Source organism: Pongo abelii, chromosome 17 (assembly GCF_028885655.2).
Source record: "Pongo abelii isolate AG06213 chromosome 17, NHGRI_mPonAbe1-v2.0_pri, whole genome shotgun sequence".
NCBI classification, from domain to species: domain Eukaryota; kingdom Metazoa; phylum Chordata; class Mammalia; order Primates; family Hominidae; genus Pongo; species Pongo abelii.
The window spans coordinates 79,990,025-80,008,842 of record NC_072002.2 but is presented as its reverse complement, the minus strand read 5'-3'; the positions used below and the strand labels follow the sequence as shown (position 1 = coordinate 80,008,842).

General features: G+C 34.7%; 1 long non-coding RNA gene across 5 annotated transcripts in view; it reads left to right on the top strand.

The window, feature by feature from the left end:
- The window catches only part of LOC129051616 (uncharacterized), a 45,428-nt gene extending 26,987 nt beyond the window's left edge, over positions 1-18,441 (top strand). The window contains exons 4-8 of one of the 5 annotated variants that reach the window (XR_008515989.2): positions 425-518; positions 1,228-1,292; positions 6,867-6,986; positions 7,598-7,715; positions 14,777-14,931. This is a non-coding gene — a long non-coding RNA (uncharacterized LOC129051616). Of the gene's footprint in view, positions 1-424; positions 545-1,227; positions 1,293-6,866; positions 6,987-7,597; positions 7,716-14,776; positions 14,932-17,288; positions 17,340-18,007 lie in introns of those variants that run through there. The other 4 variants (XR_008515990.2, XR_010137606.1, XR_008515991.2 and 1 more) reach the window with 4 other exon arrangements.
- Positions 18,442-18,818: the final 377 nt, after the last annotated feature.

The following is an 18,818-nucleotide window of genomic DNA, read 5'->3' as shown; positions in this document are numbered from 1 at the left end:
CTACCATTGTGTTCTGGGTCAGTGTTTGGCTTTGGGGACATAGAGAGGTTAGAGTATTGCACAGGTGAGAACTTGACCTCCTGCTTATGACTGGATCTCAGATCCTCACGGATTCATTTACATCCTGTGATATTTCTATGCAGTTTTCAAAGACTCAGATAGACATACGTTATGGACTGAATGTTTGTGTCCTCCCAAAATGCATATATCCAAATCTTAACCTCCCGTCTGATAGTATTGGGAGGTGTGGCCTTTGGGAGGGAATTAGGTCATGTGGGTGGAACGTTCATGAAGTGGAATTAGTGCCCTTATAAGAGGAGGCAGGAGAATTTTTTCCCTCTACTCTCTCTCATTTGCTTTCTCTCTCTCTTTCTCTCTCTCTCTCTCTCTCCCCCCCTCCTCTCTCTGCCATATGAGGACATAGTGAAAAGACAGCCATCTGCAAGCCAGAAAGAGAGTCCTCACCAGACACTGAATCTGCTGACACCTTGAGCTTGGATTTCCCAGCCTCCAGAGATGTGAGAAATAAATGTTTGTTGTTTAAGCCACCCAGTCTGGGGTAATTTGTTATAAAACTTAACTGCCTAAAACCAACATAGTAATCAGACTGAGAGAATATCCTTCTGGAGAAAGAACATGTAATAGAAGAGTTTGAGCTCTGACCTTAAGCAGAAAATATATTTTGAAGGTATCTGCTCCTAAAATAGGAAGAACCAGTTATGATGAATCAGCAATCTCTGTAGTTGTCTGTTATATAATAAACTCACTACTCTATATTTGCTGACTCTAATTTCTACTTGTGAATTCTTACACCTTTTTTTCCCTGAAAGATCCAGTGAGTGTCTTCTGTGCATAAGAAACCTTGTCCACTGATCATGAGCTATTTAACAGTGTCTACTTCTACCTCAAGCCATATCCTCCCACCCCCAAATGATGAATACTAATAATTCTCTTTTCAAAAGCTTCAAACTGTCCACTTTAACTGTCATTCCAGCTGATCCACATCCCACTAAAAACCCCATTGTCACTGTTTAATACCACTATCTTGTTTGTATTTTACTGAGTTCAAAATCTTGTATTCTATCCAAAAGAGTCAAAGAAGTTCTCTCATCTTTCCTTAGTATTTTAGTAAACAGCTACTAAAACATGTATGTTTGGCTTGGAAAGCTTACAGGAATTTTAGTCAAAGTCGATTCCATTTTTACTTATTTCAACCTGTCTCCACAGGACTCAGCCAGGTGTCTGTGAGAGGGCTGGCTCCAAGACAAATTTGAAAAGCAAAACCTGTTTCTGTATGTACAGCATAATTTTTCTCCCAAAAATATTTTTGGTCTGATATATAGTGTGTTTTTTAAGATGTAAAATGCCTCATAAGCGATTGGGTAAATGGTGAATGATGTCCAAATAATGTGAGAGGCATTCTATTGGTTCAAAACTGATTTTTTCCAGAATATTCTTTTGAAACAAACAAGAAAAAGTCTTTTCACATTAAATAGCAAGCATTAGAAATAAATGAAGACCTTAACAGAAACCTGAGTAACTCAAAAGTCCAAGTAGTAACTAGTTTAGTATCTTCAACAAATTCTGCATTACATTAACTTATCTAGGGGAAACTATGACTGAAGATAAAGAAGCTGTAACAAACACATTTTCTCTCTCTTACGCATATTGAGAAATTAAACAAGTAAGGCAGATTGGAGGTCTAGATATCAATCTATTTCTTAACAAATGTTAAATAGAACTATGTAACCTAATGTAAACTCCTCTAGGATGTGAGATCTCAATTCCAGACCTAGGCAGACTTATATAACTAGTCATGGGCAAAACAGACTGAAAAACAGAGTGGATTTGCTTTCCCGTGTGTGTGTGTGTGTGTGTGTGTGTGTGTGTGTGTATGAGTGTAGGGGCTTTCAGAGATGAATGTGTGAAATATTAGTATGTTGAAAAGCAGAGCAGAACTCTCATTAGGTTATTTTCTTGAGAGAAGGGACAGAACTTAGACAAGTGCACCCAACTTATTCTTCCCACATTTATGAGAAATGCAGTGTAGGCCTTATCAGTGCAGTCATCTTCTGTAAAATTTGCAGAGGCAAAGATTTTACCTGCTATTACATACAACAAAGGTCTCTTTTCACACTGACTTCCCTCAATTACACTTACCCTTGTGCTGGGTAAGGTTGCCCTAGGTATAGATTTGGTTTTGGATTCATCAATGGGAAATTGAGTTGAGGATACATTTACTTTGAGTTTATTGGAATTTAAGTATGTGGTTCAACTTCATGTATAGTTAGGTTAGTGGTAGGCATTCAGAAAGAGAAATGTAACTGTGCTGAATACCCATCTTGATATATTGCAAAATCAGAGGTGATATCACATCCCATGACATCCAAAGCTGGACCAATGAGGGTAGCTGGAGGATAAAGAGTTTGAAGTGTAGAGCCAGAAGTTAGCTTGGAGAAAGTTATGTTAAATCTTACACTATTGGGCCAGGTACCATGGCTCATGCCTGTACTCCAACACTTTGGGAGGCTGAGGTGGGTGGATAACTTGAGATCAAGAGTTCGAGACCAGCCTGGCCAAAATGAGTAGAACCTATCTCTACTAAAAACACAAAAATTAGCCGAGCCTGGTGGTGTGCACCTGTAATCCCAGCTACTCAGGAGCTTGAGGCAAGAGAATCACTTGAACCTGGGAGGCGGAGGTTGCAGTGAGCTGAGATCATGCTACTGCACTCCATGTTGGGCAACGGAGTGAGACTCTGTCAAAAAAAACCAAAAAACAAAAAACAAAAAACTTTACACTGCTATTATGAAGGAAACATGAGCAGAGATTTTTCTCCTATTTAACAGTGATTTTAAAAGTTTATATGGCATCATACTATAAATTGTAAAGTTGAAACACATAATTATCAGCTATCAACATAAAGTAAATTTTATCTGTTTCATAAATAAATATGGTAGAAGAATGACAAAAATTTTTTTCTATTATATCTATAAAAATGATATCAGACACTGTTGGTTATAAAAGGGGATGATCAAAGAGTGTGAAGCCGAGAAAATGGAGTGGGGTTGTTATAGAGATATGAGGCCATTATTTGACAAAAAATATTATACCTTTTTGATTTTTTTATATTTAAAGTAACTGTCAGCCTTTTAAGATGTGAAGTTTGTTGTAATCTGTTTTCTCAAGGTGAATATATTCATTTCTGTACAACCTTTTGTATTTGTACACTTGAATTTGGTAAGAGGACCTGTAGAATTGAACAGGCTTCAGGTTTGTCAAAACCTGAGCCAAAGCCTGCAAAGAAGTGACTGCACCTTCTCTTCCTCCTCTCTGTACCCCACAGAACAGGGAAGAGTGCTCAAGAAGCACTCTGGCCTGCTGGGAGGCAGGAAAATCCTCTTCCTCTGAGGAAGCATCAGGATTAAAAAGAAACATTTTCTTTTTGGAATCTTTTGGCTCTTCTTCTCCTAACCCACTCATTTTATTCATTTATCCAGAAAAAAAAAAAAGAAGAATGAGTTCCCCCAGGAATGGAAATCAGGGTAATTCTGTGCTTACCTCCTTGCCAGTTCACTCACTGACAGGCCCTGAAAGAATCTATAACAATGCATGTATCAAGCCCCCTTTCAGTCAGTATCAAGGCTGGAAAACAAGGCTGTAGGACATTTTCCACCCAAATTATGTACAGCTACATTCTGTGCTGTGGGACTGCTCCACACTGCAAATGTCAAAATACCAATATTCCCTGGCCTTATTAAAATCTCCTAATTGTGGTTTAAGCTCTAATTTTTACTTCCTTTCTTATTTTCCAATTTTCCTGGGCCATTCTCCAAATATCGGTGCTTGAAAATGACACACTTTTCTCCACTTGAGCTCTGACCAAATTAAAAAATAAAATGCTATCAGGATTATAAAAGCCAAATAAGTAATAATGATAACGACAATGATGATAACAGTATTTTATATTCATAAGGAAAACTTTTCTGGGTAAAGCACTCCTCCAAGCCCATTATATGCATTAACTAATTTAATTTTCACAACACACTGATATTAGGGACTGTTATTCTTTAGGTCACATGGATGAGAATACTTATAGATGCATGTTTAAGTAGCTTACTGAAAGCCACCCAAGAAAAACTGTTAGAGCCAAGATTTAAAGCAGGCCATTGACCCCCGGAATATGACCTTTTCAACAAATGGACTTTATTATAGACCAGACCTATGACCCACGGGGGCATTGTGGCTATTCTTTGGAGGAAAGGGGAGAAATAATGGTTTGGAGAGGCTTGGGTACTTGGGACAATATTTCAAAGTGGAGGCTTTGCTATTGTTTCATATAGGTAGCTGACTATTCTGAACCCAAAACACGTATGGTACTACGTAATAAATACAATGAACAAACAAATAAAATAACACTTAGGTTTGGGAAGATTAGAAATGTTATGGCTGTTTAAAATTCAGAAATTGTTTTTGTAGAAATTTAAATGTTCTTATATGTTTCTACATTTCTCTGCTATGGTCACAAGTTTTCAGATGTCTGTGCTAATTTCTTCTTGAATAGAACATCTACACCCTCCAGCAGCTATTGATGTTCAGCTTTAGGTGGTAAAAGCATCAATGCAATACTGTTCCCAACTGCTAAGCTTATTCGAGAAACATTTTCTCCGTCTTAGTACAGTTCGTAATATCTCCTTTTTGTAAAATTGCTTTTTCTATCATTTATTCCTTCATTTGAACTATGCAGAAAAAAATAATAAAACCCGAAATGTTTAATAGTATTTTATTTCAACGAGTGAACGTAAACATATATATGTGTGTATATATATATACACACATACATATAGTAGAGCTGATTTTATATATATGGCATATATAACTATAGTGATAGTACATCTAACTATAGTTATAGTAAATAACTATATATATATATATATATATATATATATGGTTAAGTTATTTTCCTAACTTGAGCAGACCTGAAAATTAAAAAAAAATAAGCTCTAATATATATGTATGTACAGCTGCATTCTACGCCACGGTACTGCTTAGGTTAGGAAAATAACATAGAAAATCTAACTTAAATTTTGTATACTGATAACACATATACATTGATAAAGCTTTCTTTAGTGCATAAGATGTGAGAAGCACTCTTCCAAGCACAATGAAAATCAACCAAACACAAAAGATAATATGAAAAAGAACAGAAGAAAAAATATGTCATGTTACCCCTACATTATAAAATCATTCCTTCTCTCCCGTATTGCAAAGTTATTCTTTGGCCAATTGCTCTGTTTTATTATTTTAATAATTGTCAGTAGCTGAATATCACTAATCAAATTTATTTCATTTATGTGTTTACTTGGCTATTTTTTTGTTTTGTTTCTCCGTATAATGTAAAACAACATGATGTCACAATCCTATTTATTTATGGCTATATCCTCAACAATTAGAACAGTGCTGAGATGACTAATAAATATTTGTGAGTGAAATGTACTTGGGAGATGAGTTTCAGTAAGCACAAAAGGAGTCAGGCGATAAAACCAGGTCATGAGAGGAGATAAGAAGTCTCAAAAGGACAGAAGAATTGGACATCAAGATTTCTGTACGCTGATACATAGAGGAAGACAAATACTGATACAGGCACTGTCTACATCTAAATAGACACTCCCAAAGTCTTATATAAGTTGTGCTTTATTTTTCATTTCTACATTCAGAACCTGACTCTCTTTAAATGATGAGTTTCTCAAAAAATAATCTAGGCTCAGCAAACTTCAAACAAGTTGAAGTTTATTAGTTAGACCTAACTATTATCCAATTTGTTTTATACCTGAAAGTGCTTACGTTAAATGCTATCAGATAAAATTCAAGTGTTCAGCTATGGGGTTAGGCACTTCAGCTTTGGAAATACTCCATTATGGTCTTCTAGAATTGTAATTTTATGGTGTGGCTTTGAATCTAGGAGATATATTCACATATTTTCTGTTCTGAAACATCCTGGCCATTTCCTGACCATACTACCTTTATAAAAACACGGAAATTAATGTTCTTGTGACCTGAGTTTGAACTCCTGGAATACTTCATATAACCCAAAGGGTATATTTAAATATCAGCAAAAGATGTACTGACTTAGAACCATCATGATGAGCTTTTAGGTTTCCCAGTTAACTACTGTGGTTAATATTGCACAACTTACCTGTCAAGTTTAAAGTGTTTGCACATCTTTTTAATGATCAGATTTACATCCATGTCAGTCTTAGCCCACCTCAGCAAGTTGATTTCAATGTCATGTGTATCTACTACACTGGGACTTGTATCCTAGATGGGATGATGACCACTCAAGGTCACAAAAAGAGATCTACCGCTTAACAATTTTAGCCCTTGGAAAACAGAAAAGGACAACAAGGAAGTCCATTTTTAAGGTCTAAATGTTCAATTTCAAAAAATAGCCAATAAATTTATGAGTTTTGAAATTATTTAACCTTTTAGAAAACTGATCAAGGGTAGATATAGCTAACTGTCACTTTTCATTTGTTTAATGTGAAAACTACATGCTTCTATGAAAGTCAAGTTGTGTGTAATGCCGTGTGTAAAAAGTCATAATGATTGCAGGACTTTCTTTGAAATATCCCATTCAGACAATACCTACAGAGTAAATCCTTCTATAGAAATGATTAAATGTTTTGAAGAGCAAAAGCAATAGGACAGAAATGCCTAATGTCCTAAAGATATGTATCACCCATTCACTGAGCAGTTTGCCTTCAAAGGTAAAGAAGACTTGTAATAACTAGCGCTATATCCACCAAAACTAGTAATTTCTACTCATCACTTGCATCTCTCGTGCTTCTTTCTTAACAACTGAAAAGTATATTGAGGATGACTGCACCACCAAGGAAAGCCCAAGATTACTCTTCAATGGAATGGAAACGTGTCTAGGATCATGGGTGGTAAGAATCAGACTTCCACATGGCAATGCTGACTATCAGGTCAGGAGATCAATATGGATTTTGTTGTATTTGATTATTCCTTTTTAAAAAAAACTTTTTTTTAAAAAAGTTTCATTTTGCTGTCTACACAACTTATTTCTTCTGTAACCAAGAAGATACATTTTAAAACCCATCTAAATGCATCTGCTAACAATGCTATCCTGCTATTTATGCGTAATGGAACAAAGTCAAACATCTATGACATGCCAAGTCACCTTTGTTGAATGGTTTAGATGATTACAATAAAAATTTATTTTCATCAGCTCCAAAACTTTATTGTTTATGTGTCATATAACATAGGACATGGCTTGTAATGTTAAAATATATCAGCACAAATTTGTCCAGGAATAGTTGCAAGAAATGGAAGCTGGTTCCCAAAATATAACTACACTTTCATCATGCCTTGCCTTGAGACTTATAAGAACAATTGAAATAAATGATAATTTTCAATCAAATGCACATTTCGACATAGGATGTCTTATTGTTTATCTTAATATTTCACTGTGACTGATGTATATTATGCTCTCAATAAATGATTGTTGTTAAATTTTGGATGGATTTTAAAATAATGTTTTTTAAAGGGAATGATTATTTTTCTTTTCTTCTGACAGCTTTGTCCACTGATGAACCAATAGCCTTAAATTCCTTCTCTTGACTGCGGCTAGAATGAGTTGAAAAAGTAAATGTGCATCTGATTATGTCGGTCCTCTGATTTACTTCCTAAAACAGGTCAGCATCACCTTCAGGTTAAGTTTCAACTCCATGACAGGCTTACAAGTCCTCTCCACTTTGGGTATCATCTCCCAGGTGTAAGGTGATACTCAATTCCAATATTATAGTCACATATACATGTTTATTCAGTTATTTATTTATTTATTTATTTATTGAGATAGAGTCTCACTCTGTCTCCCAGGCTGGAGAGTAGTGGCGCAATATCGTCTCATTGCAACATCTGCCTCTGGGTTCAAGCAATTCTCCTGCCCCAGCCTCCCGAGTAGCTGGGATTACAGGCGTCCAACATGCCCAGCTAATTTTTGTGTTTTTAGTAGAGACAGAGTTTCGCCATGTTGGCCAGGCTGGTCTCGAACTCCTGACCTCAGGTGATCTGCCTGCCTCGGCCTCCCAAAGTGCTGGAACTACAGGCACAAGCAATTTAATATGCTCCCCAAACTATCATTATTTTAATTAGCATTTCTATAGTAATCACGTTTTATGCCTTTAACCTCTTTTGTTCATTTGTGGCCAGGTAAATTAACCCCCAACAAATTAAATTAACCCCTACCAAAAAGGCTTAGTTGTATATTTCTGTCTTATTAAATCAAATAAATAAATTAAAGAATTTTTTCAAGCAAAAATGTCAAATGACTGCTTATTGCATTATTGTGTAATTAGTAGAATTTCTGATTGGTAAACGGTCACTGCACATGCACACAGAATTTGTGGTGACATCAATTAAATGCCATTTAATCAACCAGTTACTCAAAGGTAACCAAATTTATAAATAAATAGAAAATATTAAAGAGTTAGTTTGAATGCATGGCTTAGAATGCTTGCCACAGCAAGTAACAGAACACCCAACTCAGAAAAACGGGCTTTATTGTCTCTTGAAACTGAAATATTGAGAGGTATATCAGGCTTCAGGTACAGTTTTATCAGGGTGTATTAGTCTGTTCTCATGATGCCAATAAAGACATACCCGAGACTGGGTAATTTATAAAGGAAAGAGGTTTAATTGACTCACAGTTCCACATGACTGAGGAAGCCTCAGAATCATGGCAGAAAACAAGGAGGAACAAAGCCACTTCTTAAATGGCAGCCGGCCAGAGGGTATATTGAGGAGAACTCCCCTTTATAAAACCACCAGATCTCGTGAGACTTATTCACTATCACAAGAACAGCAAGGGAAAATCCTGCCCCCATGATTCAGTTACCTCCCACCTGGTCTCTCGCACAACAGGTGCGTATTATGGGAGTTACAATTCAAGAGGAGATTTGGGTGGGGACACAATCAAACCATATCACAGGGTTTTTGCTGTGTGTCTCTAATTTCATTACTGTTTATTTCTGCTTCTTTTTGGGCTAGCTTGCATTGTGTTCTCTAGATTATATAATAAAACCATTCATTTTCTATTATGTTATTACATTTTATTCTTTTAAGACAGGAAGGGGAACATCACACTTCGGGGACTGTTGTGGGGTGGGGGGAGGGGGGAGGGATAGCACTGGGAGATATACCTAATGCTAGATGACGAGTTGGTGGGTGCAGCGCACCAGCATGGCACATGTATACATATGTAACTTACCTGCACGTTGCGCACATGTACCATAGAGCCTAAAGTTTAATAATAATAATAATAATAATAATAATATTAAAAAGAAAAAAACAAAAAAGACTTGAGAAACTTCATGAAATTCATCTTTTGTACTTATCACATGAAGGTGAAGTTTCCAAGATACTCTTTATAGGAACAAATCTCTTATGGGAAGATGAATGGCATTACTGATCTTGGTCTTTCATTGGAACATAAATTAAAAGACTTTCAAGAAGTTTAACTAGAGGAAGTTTCAGTGTACACTATTTCCATACCAGTGTGTGCAATTCTTATTACTAAAGCCATTTCAAATTATTAAGAAGGAGTTTGCATTAATGCAGACAGGAAAACAATAATTTAGGAAAAATATAATGAGAGAAACTCTAGATTTTGGTCAGAGTCCAAGGGTATTTTATTCCAATATGATTTTTGTTAACATTATTATGAAGGTGGATCCAAAATCTCTATAGCTCCTAAGAGAATAAAATTAATGCAGTAGGAGATGAGAAAAAAGGATGTCGAACAATTTGGTTGAAAAGACATTTTGCTTAAAGTATCAATAAAATGTAAACAAATATTATTAAAGTACATGGCATTCAATTAGATTATTTAGATTTTGTTTTTATAAGCAGAATTATGGGATGAACTAAAAATGTTTTGATTATATATTTTTCATGGTTTATGGAAAGCTCTGTTAACCTGTGCCAGTGTTAATTTGTAATTCCTTTATTTTGTCTCTCATTACTCCTGAAATATGCAGTATAGTCAGGTTTTCAAAGACTGGGGGCAATACCTGAGAGTCAGGGATGATGGTACTGAATTATGATTTTGGGAGGTTCAAAATTTGGGCCAATTCCCTTGGAATTGGTTCTACCTTTTTTTCACTGTTAGTTCATGACATTTTTTGTTCTACAATTAAGTTCTTAAGCTTGTTATATTACAGATTATGAAGAAGATCAAAGTATATCAAACACACTCTGTCTTTATCAGTAAAGATTCACAGTTCTATATATAATGTTATGGTTTCTGGCATAATCATAGCTACCAAAAGAAGAAAAGGGTTTAAGTATACACGTTAGAATGGAAATCTTTGAGGCATCAATTGAAATTAGAGCGTATTAACCACACTTTTTCAGGCAACTTTGTCCCCTAGAGAGATAGATTAAATACTAAGATTATATTAGTAATAAATTATCTTTCTCTAGAGCTCCTACTTGCTGAAATGGAGGCACATCTAGCCCCATTTAAATATCACCTGAATATTTTTAGAAATCCCTAAGGGATGTCTCCCGTGTTCATTCCTTCACTGGGATTCCCTGTTTCTTCTGTTTTTGTTGATTGTTTCTTTTTGTCTTAGTTTACCTATTCAGAGAACACTGATTCTAGGTAATCACTGTGGCCTCCGTGGTAAAGAGAGTCTACCCTCCCTTGAAAAATCTGAAAACAATGTTTATAATCAGATACTTTCAAAAAAAATTTCTGGTGTAAATCTCACTTCTAGATAAGTAAATTTTATTGCTTGCAGAATAACCTTGTCATAGACACAAGACAACAAAATGAATATTATAGCATTAAAGCATTCATTCACTCATTCATTCGAATTACTAATTGGTTCTACAAGAAATGCATCTGAGAAATTTTATAGATGACGGTTTTATAGAAATGCTGATAAAGCAAGCTGCCAGGCAGATCAATGAAGATGCTTTTATTCTTGCAAAGAACTTTCTACATTCTGAACAATTACCCATGATTGAATCAATGCAGGAAAACTTGCCTTCTTACACTGCCCTATTGAAAGATAGTTCATGGTTACATACTTTTAAAAACTATCTTGGGAAGAGTAGAAAACACATTTGAAGAAAGACAAGGCAACAGGCATTTCCCTAAAAAGATCTAGGTTTCAATTTCCTAAGCGGGTTGTTACAAATTGCTTTTCTCTTGGCTTTAGATTCCTATTTTCTTGGATTTCCCCTGTATTACCAACATTGCTGTCCTCCTCTTCATCTGTAGGGATTTTTTTCCAGTACATTTCAGCCAGAAGGCAGGAGAGCAGCTGTCGCCACTGGAGAAGCCAATTATTTGCCAAATGGATGAGCTTCCGCCTGGATTCACTGGCTGTTTTTCCCAGCATCTCAGGGTACCATGTAGTCAGTTCAGTATAACGAAAGCCTTGTTCAGCTCTGATGCACAGTCATGGGTTTACTCTGCAGCTGATGAAGGTTACAAAGACCAAAAATTATATAAACTACATCAACACAAAATCTGGATCTATCCTTGCAAATGCAAATTCAAATTCTTATCATTTCAGTAGAATATAACATCTTTGTAATCATTTACTACTGAAACTTGATTTTTTTTGGCTGTTGATTTGATACTTGAGAGACTCTGAACTGTGAAAGGAAAGTCAGAATAATACTCATATGATACAACTAAATAATTCAGATTTTAATCATACAATATTGAGTGAGTTATCTCGACACAGGAAAGAAACATTTTTCTCAATGGATTGCTGTGTAAACTTAATATAATTATGGATATAAAAGTAGTCTTTCACTATGCTTAACACAAAGTATACATTTAATAAATGTTTGGTGAATAAATAAATTGGTGGGTAATTTACTAAATTTATCTTGCCGGTAGACTATATATATATATAGTCTCTCTCTCTCTGTATATATAGACTGTGGACTATTTTTCAGTTTTTATATCTTATGTTTCACTGATTGATTTATTAAATAATATAAACCATATTTAATACAAAACATCTTTTACTTTTTCTAAAGTGAGTCCTATTTATAGGCATATATTTAATACCTCAGTAGTTTTTTATAAATAGGTCCATGTCACACTAAACAACAAGTACCTTTGGTTGAAAAACACAGGATGAGATATCCTGTCATTAAATAATTTCCTTCCCTTCTGGCACAGATTTTTAGTATAAATTTATGTTTAGAACACAACGTCTATAAAATTGAGACTATTGTTAAAAAATGTGTTTTTAAAAATATTTCCAGAGGTTGATGGCAGTCGTCATCAGTGGAATGGGTTAGTTTCTTTGTTAAAATGAAAATTGTCACTTATTATATAAGCAGAAAGTTTAATTTACTTAAGTTTAAAATAAAGGAAATACATATTCCATATTTTTAATATTTCTAAGAAAATCAAGTACTTATTTTTTAATATATTTATGTACGATTCAGAGGCAAATGACCTGGGCAGATATATATGCAACAAAGCATGCATTTTTAGGGAACTCATGGGAAAAATTTGATTAGATGAGAAAAGAATGCACATATTCTCAGATGTAACATAATTGAACAGAATGGAAAATTTTTAGGCATTGTTTTAAAATATGCAGGGAGTTACACTGAAATTGACACTTGGAAGAATCTGAAAACCATGACAATAGTTCTGTAAGGGGATGGTAATTTGGCTATATAATTAAATTGGAATGTGTTCAGTAAGCAGATGTGTGCAAATAAAGAAGAATCTAAGCTTCGGGTTTGCACTTCTGATCTTTCGTTTGCTTTTTTATGAGGACACCCCATGGCTTTTTGTTGTTGCTGCGTTGTTGTTGTTGTTTTTCTCCTAACTAAATTAGCTTCAAGCCTAATACACTTCTTAGGGTTTACTCAAAAGCTTTCCAGCCTGCAGAATTCCATGTTGTCAACAGATGGCGTAAGATGTGATTCACCATGCTCAATGACTTCAAAGAAGCAATTTGCTACTGCTGTCTCAAAGTTGATTTGAAATTATTTCCATGCTACACTTGAATGGAAACAAACTTCACTAGATTTTAAATGTCATTGAAATGTGTGACATTATTTGGGAATAAAATAAGAACAAATGGCTTTTGTTTGATTTGTTTTTCCATTTTTATTTTACTTTTTTTCATTTAAAATAGCGGCTTAAAGAGAGGAAACATGAATACATATTTTTTCTGCCAACCACAATGGACTATCAACTACTCTTTCCACTACGTATATTCCACAATGGAGAGCTCAAATTGCCAACAAAATGTGGATAACATTTTGTATACAGACAATTCTCAGCAAATTTGTGATATCTGTTATTTTGCTTGTATAAACTGATATAGTTTGGCATTTTAGTGCCAAAGTAACATATGGAATTTAATTCTAATATACGCTTGGACATACAAATAATGATAAAAACTTTAAAATACAATAACAGAGAAGAAAGATAATAGGTTTGAAGAATTTAGGGCTATAAGTTACTTTAGACACCTGTAAGTTTAAACTGCCATTTATTGATGAGTTACTTGGAAACAGAAAGTACAGCTTGACTTGTCCAAATTATTCAAGAGTACCTCGATGTGCAGTGTTCTTGTGAATCATATCTCAATAATAGGGATCTATTAAAACTTTCATAGGAAATCTGGTCCTGCCTCAGTCTTTTCTGGTGATCCCGAGAGGAGAAATAATACTGAGAAAAACAAAGACACTTTTTATTAATACCTGGACATCTGACACCAACCCTGTTTACTAGATAAACACATAACTTACATAACTGGGCTAGAAATCCTAGAACCGAGGGACTAATTTTACATGGACTAACAGGTTTAGAGGCCTCCTCATTTGAATATTTAACATATGGATGGTACTGTGTTGGTGATACTGTTATTGAGAGATGGGAGGTACTTTTCAGGGTCAAGCAAGACCAGCTAGAAAAAGAGAAGAGAGAGACGAGGTGGGGAGGGGAAGAGAAGAGAGAGGAGAGAAGAGGAGGAGTGGGGAAGGAGAAGGGAGGGAAAGGCAGGGAAGCCATATGCTGTGATTTTGTGAGGTGACTATAAAACACCATTCTCCCTCCAAAACTCATGAGTATCCCTTTGTTCATCTCTGACGCATCTATATAGAGTTCGAACTAAAACCAGTATTTATTTTACTAACTTACTTGACTTTTCAATCCTATGAAAAGTGTTTATATTACTTTGCTATTTTTTAAAACTTGCAAAAATTAAGTTTATTTGAAAACGTAAAGAATATAGAAATTTAGAAATTCTCAACAATGTCAACAGAAGACAATTTGTAATATTTCAAGCAATTTTATGTTATCTTGTATTATACACTACTATATGGCAATATACAATTTGCATAATAATGTTGAACATTTATGAATAACTTACCAAATTCGTATTCACTGTCCTCCCTAACGACAACATTATTAGCTCGACTTTTTAATACTGAAGCACAGCGTGAGGCTTTAGAAACATTAAGCCTAGAAAGAGAAATGTAAAATTTGATAAGCAAATCAAATAGTTATTATCCTGCATACAGGGTTGGAATACCTTGGCTTATCTGCCCCTTTTCTGTTTGGGCTTATTTTCATCCTTCTCATAAGCACGTCTATTCAACGTCTGTTATATTGAACTTCGAATCAAATGCATTTGATAAATAATCAAAAAACAAGAACTAGCTGTTTAAATATTAAATAATACATACTTTTTTTTGTTTTCAGGAAATAATGCATCATTTTGTAAGAAGATCCTAAAATGTTAGATAAGGACAACTGATCAGGAAGTTGTGAGATTAACTTCAAGAACGCACTGCTGCATATGCTTAAATCAATCTTGCACATAACACATTGAAAATAAACACTAAGATGTAAAATGTAGCTTCCTAAAATTAAGCTGGTTATTTATACTGTTATGAATGAATTATGAAAAAAAATAGATCACATAATGAATACCAGGAAGGGATGAATGGACACTGAAATTGTTGTGGACAGTAATGACTAGACTCATTCTGTGATATTAGGAATGCACCATTTAAGCCCAAATGTGTGACAAATCTCTCTTCTAAGCATGGGATGGAAAAGAGTCTAGCAATTTCTAGGTTATTGGTTAGGAGTTGGAAACATTTGTATAATTGGGAGCATTTATTTAAAAAATGAATTATAAACCCCTGCAATAGCATTTTGTTAAACAGAGAAAAATAAAAGTTGATATATGGAATAAAATCAAAGTATAAGGATCTTGAAATGAGTTGCATCCTGATTATTAGTGGTTTCTCTGCAGGATTTAGGTATGAGTTTTAAGAAGCAAAGCTACTCCTACTCTCAAAATATACAAGCAAAATCAACTTCAAAGCTCATGAAGGAGCAGCCCTCCAATTCTCCTTAGCTCTCTTTCTCATATTCATGTAGGAAATCCTACAAAGCAAGATCATCTTTGTTCAAGTGTCTTATACAGGCAGTAAATTAACTTGATAAAACTTATAGTAGTGACAAATTGATGCACAAATTATATATAATAACCTGGTTATGAATATTTTCATTATTTCTTAAATTTGTAGATTTAGAAATAAAAATATTTTCAATAAAATTTGATTAAAAGTTCTTACATAAGGCTAAGCACTGCTTAAAATCTACTAGGTAATCCACAGATCCTTATTAATTTTATTTTTTTTTGAGTTTCATTTTATTTTTCTTTTTTATATATACATATATTTTTATTATATTTTAAGTTCTAGGGTACATGTGCACAACGTGCAGGTTTGTTACATATGTATACTTGTGACATGTTGATGTGCTGCACCCATTAACTCGTCATTTACATTAGGTATATCTCCTAATGCTATCCGTCCCCTGCACCCGCACAACAGGCCCTGGTGTGTGATGTTCCCCTTTCTGTGTCCAGGTGTTCTCATTATTCAATTCCCAACTATGAGTGAGAACATGCGGTGTTTGGTTTTTGTCCTTGCGATAGTTTGCTGAGAATGATGGTTTCCAGCTTCATCCATGTCCCTACAAAGAACATGAACTCATCATTTTCTATGGCTGCATAGTATTCCATGGTGTATATGTGCCACATTTTCTTAATCCAGTCTATCATTGTCAGACATTTGGCTTGGTTCCAAGTCTTTGCTATCGTGAGAGATGCCACAATAAACATACGTGTGCATGTGTCTTTATAGCAGCATGATTTATATTCCTTTGAGTACATACCCAGTAATGGAATGGCTGGGTCAAATGATATTTCTAGTTCTAGATCTCTGAGGAATCGCCACACTGTCTTCCACAATGTTTGAACTAGTTCACAGTCCCACCAACAGTGTAAGTGTTCCCATTTCTCCGCATCCTCTCCAGCACTTGTTGTTTCCTGACTTTTTAATGATGGCCATTCTAACTGGTGTGAGATGATATCTCACTGTGGTTTTGATTTGCATTTCTCTGATAGCCAGTGATGATGAGCATTTTTTCATTTGTCTTTTGGCTGCATAAATGTCTTCTTTTGAGAAGTGCCTGTTAAATTTAGACCTAAAACCATAAAAACCCTAGAAGAAAACCTAGGCAATACCATTCAGGACACAGGCATGGGCAAGCACTTCATGTCTAAAACACCAAAGGCAATGGTAACAAAAGCCAAAGTTGACAAATGGGATCTAATTAAACTAAAGAGCTACGGCACAGCAAAAGAAACTACCATCAGAAGGAACAGGCAACCTACAGAATGGGAGAAAATTTTTGCAATCTACTCATCTGACAAAGGGCTATTATCCAGAATCTACAAAGAACTCAGACAAATTTACAAGAAAAAAACAAACAACCCCATCAAAAAGTGGGCAAAGGATATGAACAGACATTTCTCAAAAGAGTTAATTTTCTAATGAAGTGCTGTAGGACTACATTAGATGCTGTGAACACATCAAAAGAGATGACAAATACCCACCACTTTCTCGAATCTATTAGGTTGTAATTATATATTATGAAAATTGTGAAGTAATTATTCAAACTGGATATAGAGATTGTATACTACCTTTTTTTCCAAAATGAAACTGGATTCATCCACATAGAGAGCAATGGGATAGCTCAAACTTGAGTGTTTTAACTTGATTTAAAGTTTAAACACCTTAAATTCATGTTTGTTTGATTTAGTTTTAATGTTTTTCTGTTTGTTCCAGGTTCTCCTGAAGTAGCACAGTCAGTATTTTTCCTGTATTTTTTAAAATTATTATTTTTTTATTTTTAGGACACAGAATTGCAATAGGAAGAAACTGATGTTTCTACCATTGGTGAGTGAGTAAGTACAAATTCTGCATTTTCTGTGTTGGTCGCATGAATTGTTCATAAAAATATTTTAATACAAGTTAATGCAATTTCATATGATTGTAAAAATTTCACGTAAATTACACATAATTAAGAAAGAAATATACTTTTATATCATATTTTACCATTTTTATTTAAAAAAAGATTACTGGAGGCTGGGCACAGTGGCTCATACATAGAAGCCCAGCACTTTGGTAAACCAAGGTGGGCAGATCACCTGAGGTTGGGAGTTCAAAACCAGCCTGGCCAACATGGCAAAACCCTGTCTCTACTGAAAATACAAAAATTAGCTGGGTGTGGTTGTGGTGCCTGTAATCCCAGCTACTCAGGAGGCTGAGGCAGGAGAATCACTGGAACATTGGAGGCAGAGGTTGCAGTTAGCCAAGATCGCACCATTGCACTACAGCCTGGGTTACAGAGTGAGACTCTGTCTAAAAAAAAAGATTACTGGAAAAAAAGGCCAAAAAGATACTTAATAATTTAATAAGGTAAATTGCTTCCAATTTTCCTTGTTGAAAACAAAATCTTTCCTAATTTTTATATCATTCATATTCTTGTTCTCCATTTAAATATAAAAGCATGTTGTGTACAATGATTACGTTTGCCTATCCAAAATCAATTTCTTCTTTCTTTTGGTAACAGAACAAATATATTCTCTAGTTTTCTCCATAAAAACCAATTTCAGATGGTCTCAATGGATTGACCCTTCCCCAGTTACTTTATCCAGACATTGTCATCAGATCATCCGTTATTCAACCAACCTGACTGCTTCAGTAAAGGCCTCATTATTCAAGTTCGTCCAATTCAAGAATTCCTTGAGATTTTTCCACACGAATTATAAATTAAGACTTTATTTCAAAATGGCTTGATTCAAATAGTAAATTATGTGACTGAGTCTTCAAGATAACATTATGCCCTGTATGGATAGAGGATGCCTGAGCATAAAGCTAAATAGAGGTTATTAAAGCCTAGAAATTGAAAAAAGAAAAGGCTCTACGATTGAATGAACAACTTATTTCACCTTTGCCCAAACTACATCTTGGATTTGTCAAATAAATAATTTCCCTTTTATATTTATGATTGTTGTTATTGTTTTAAATTTGTTTAAGCTACTTTTAGTTGGAATCCAGTAAAGTCGAAAGAAGATACATTATTAAAATAACCTGAAATTACAAAATAATTATAATAAAAGAAGATGAACAACATGTGGGAAAATTCTCACATCCGGAGATAGATAATAAGTTCAAGTGCTAGAACTGAGATTGTGAAGGGATAGAATCATCAACCTACAAAACACCTTATTATCAGAATTCATAAAAACTTGCCAATTGGAAGACCTAGTAGGATCTAAAATGCAAGCAAACTGGCAGATCAGGACCGTTTAGGAACTCAGATGATTATCAGGCTTTCTCTCAACTAAGATTGTAGTAATAGATGATTTGGGGTAAATTAT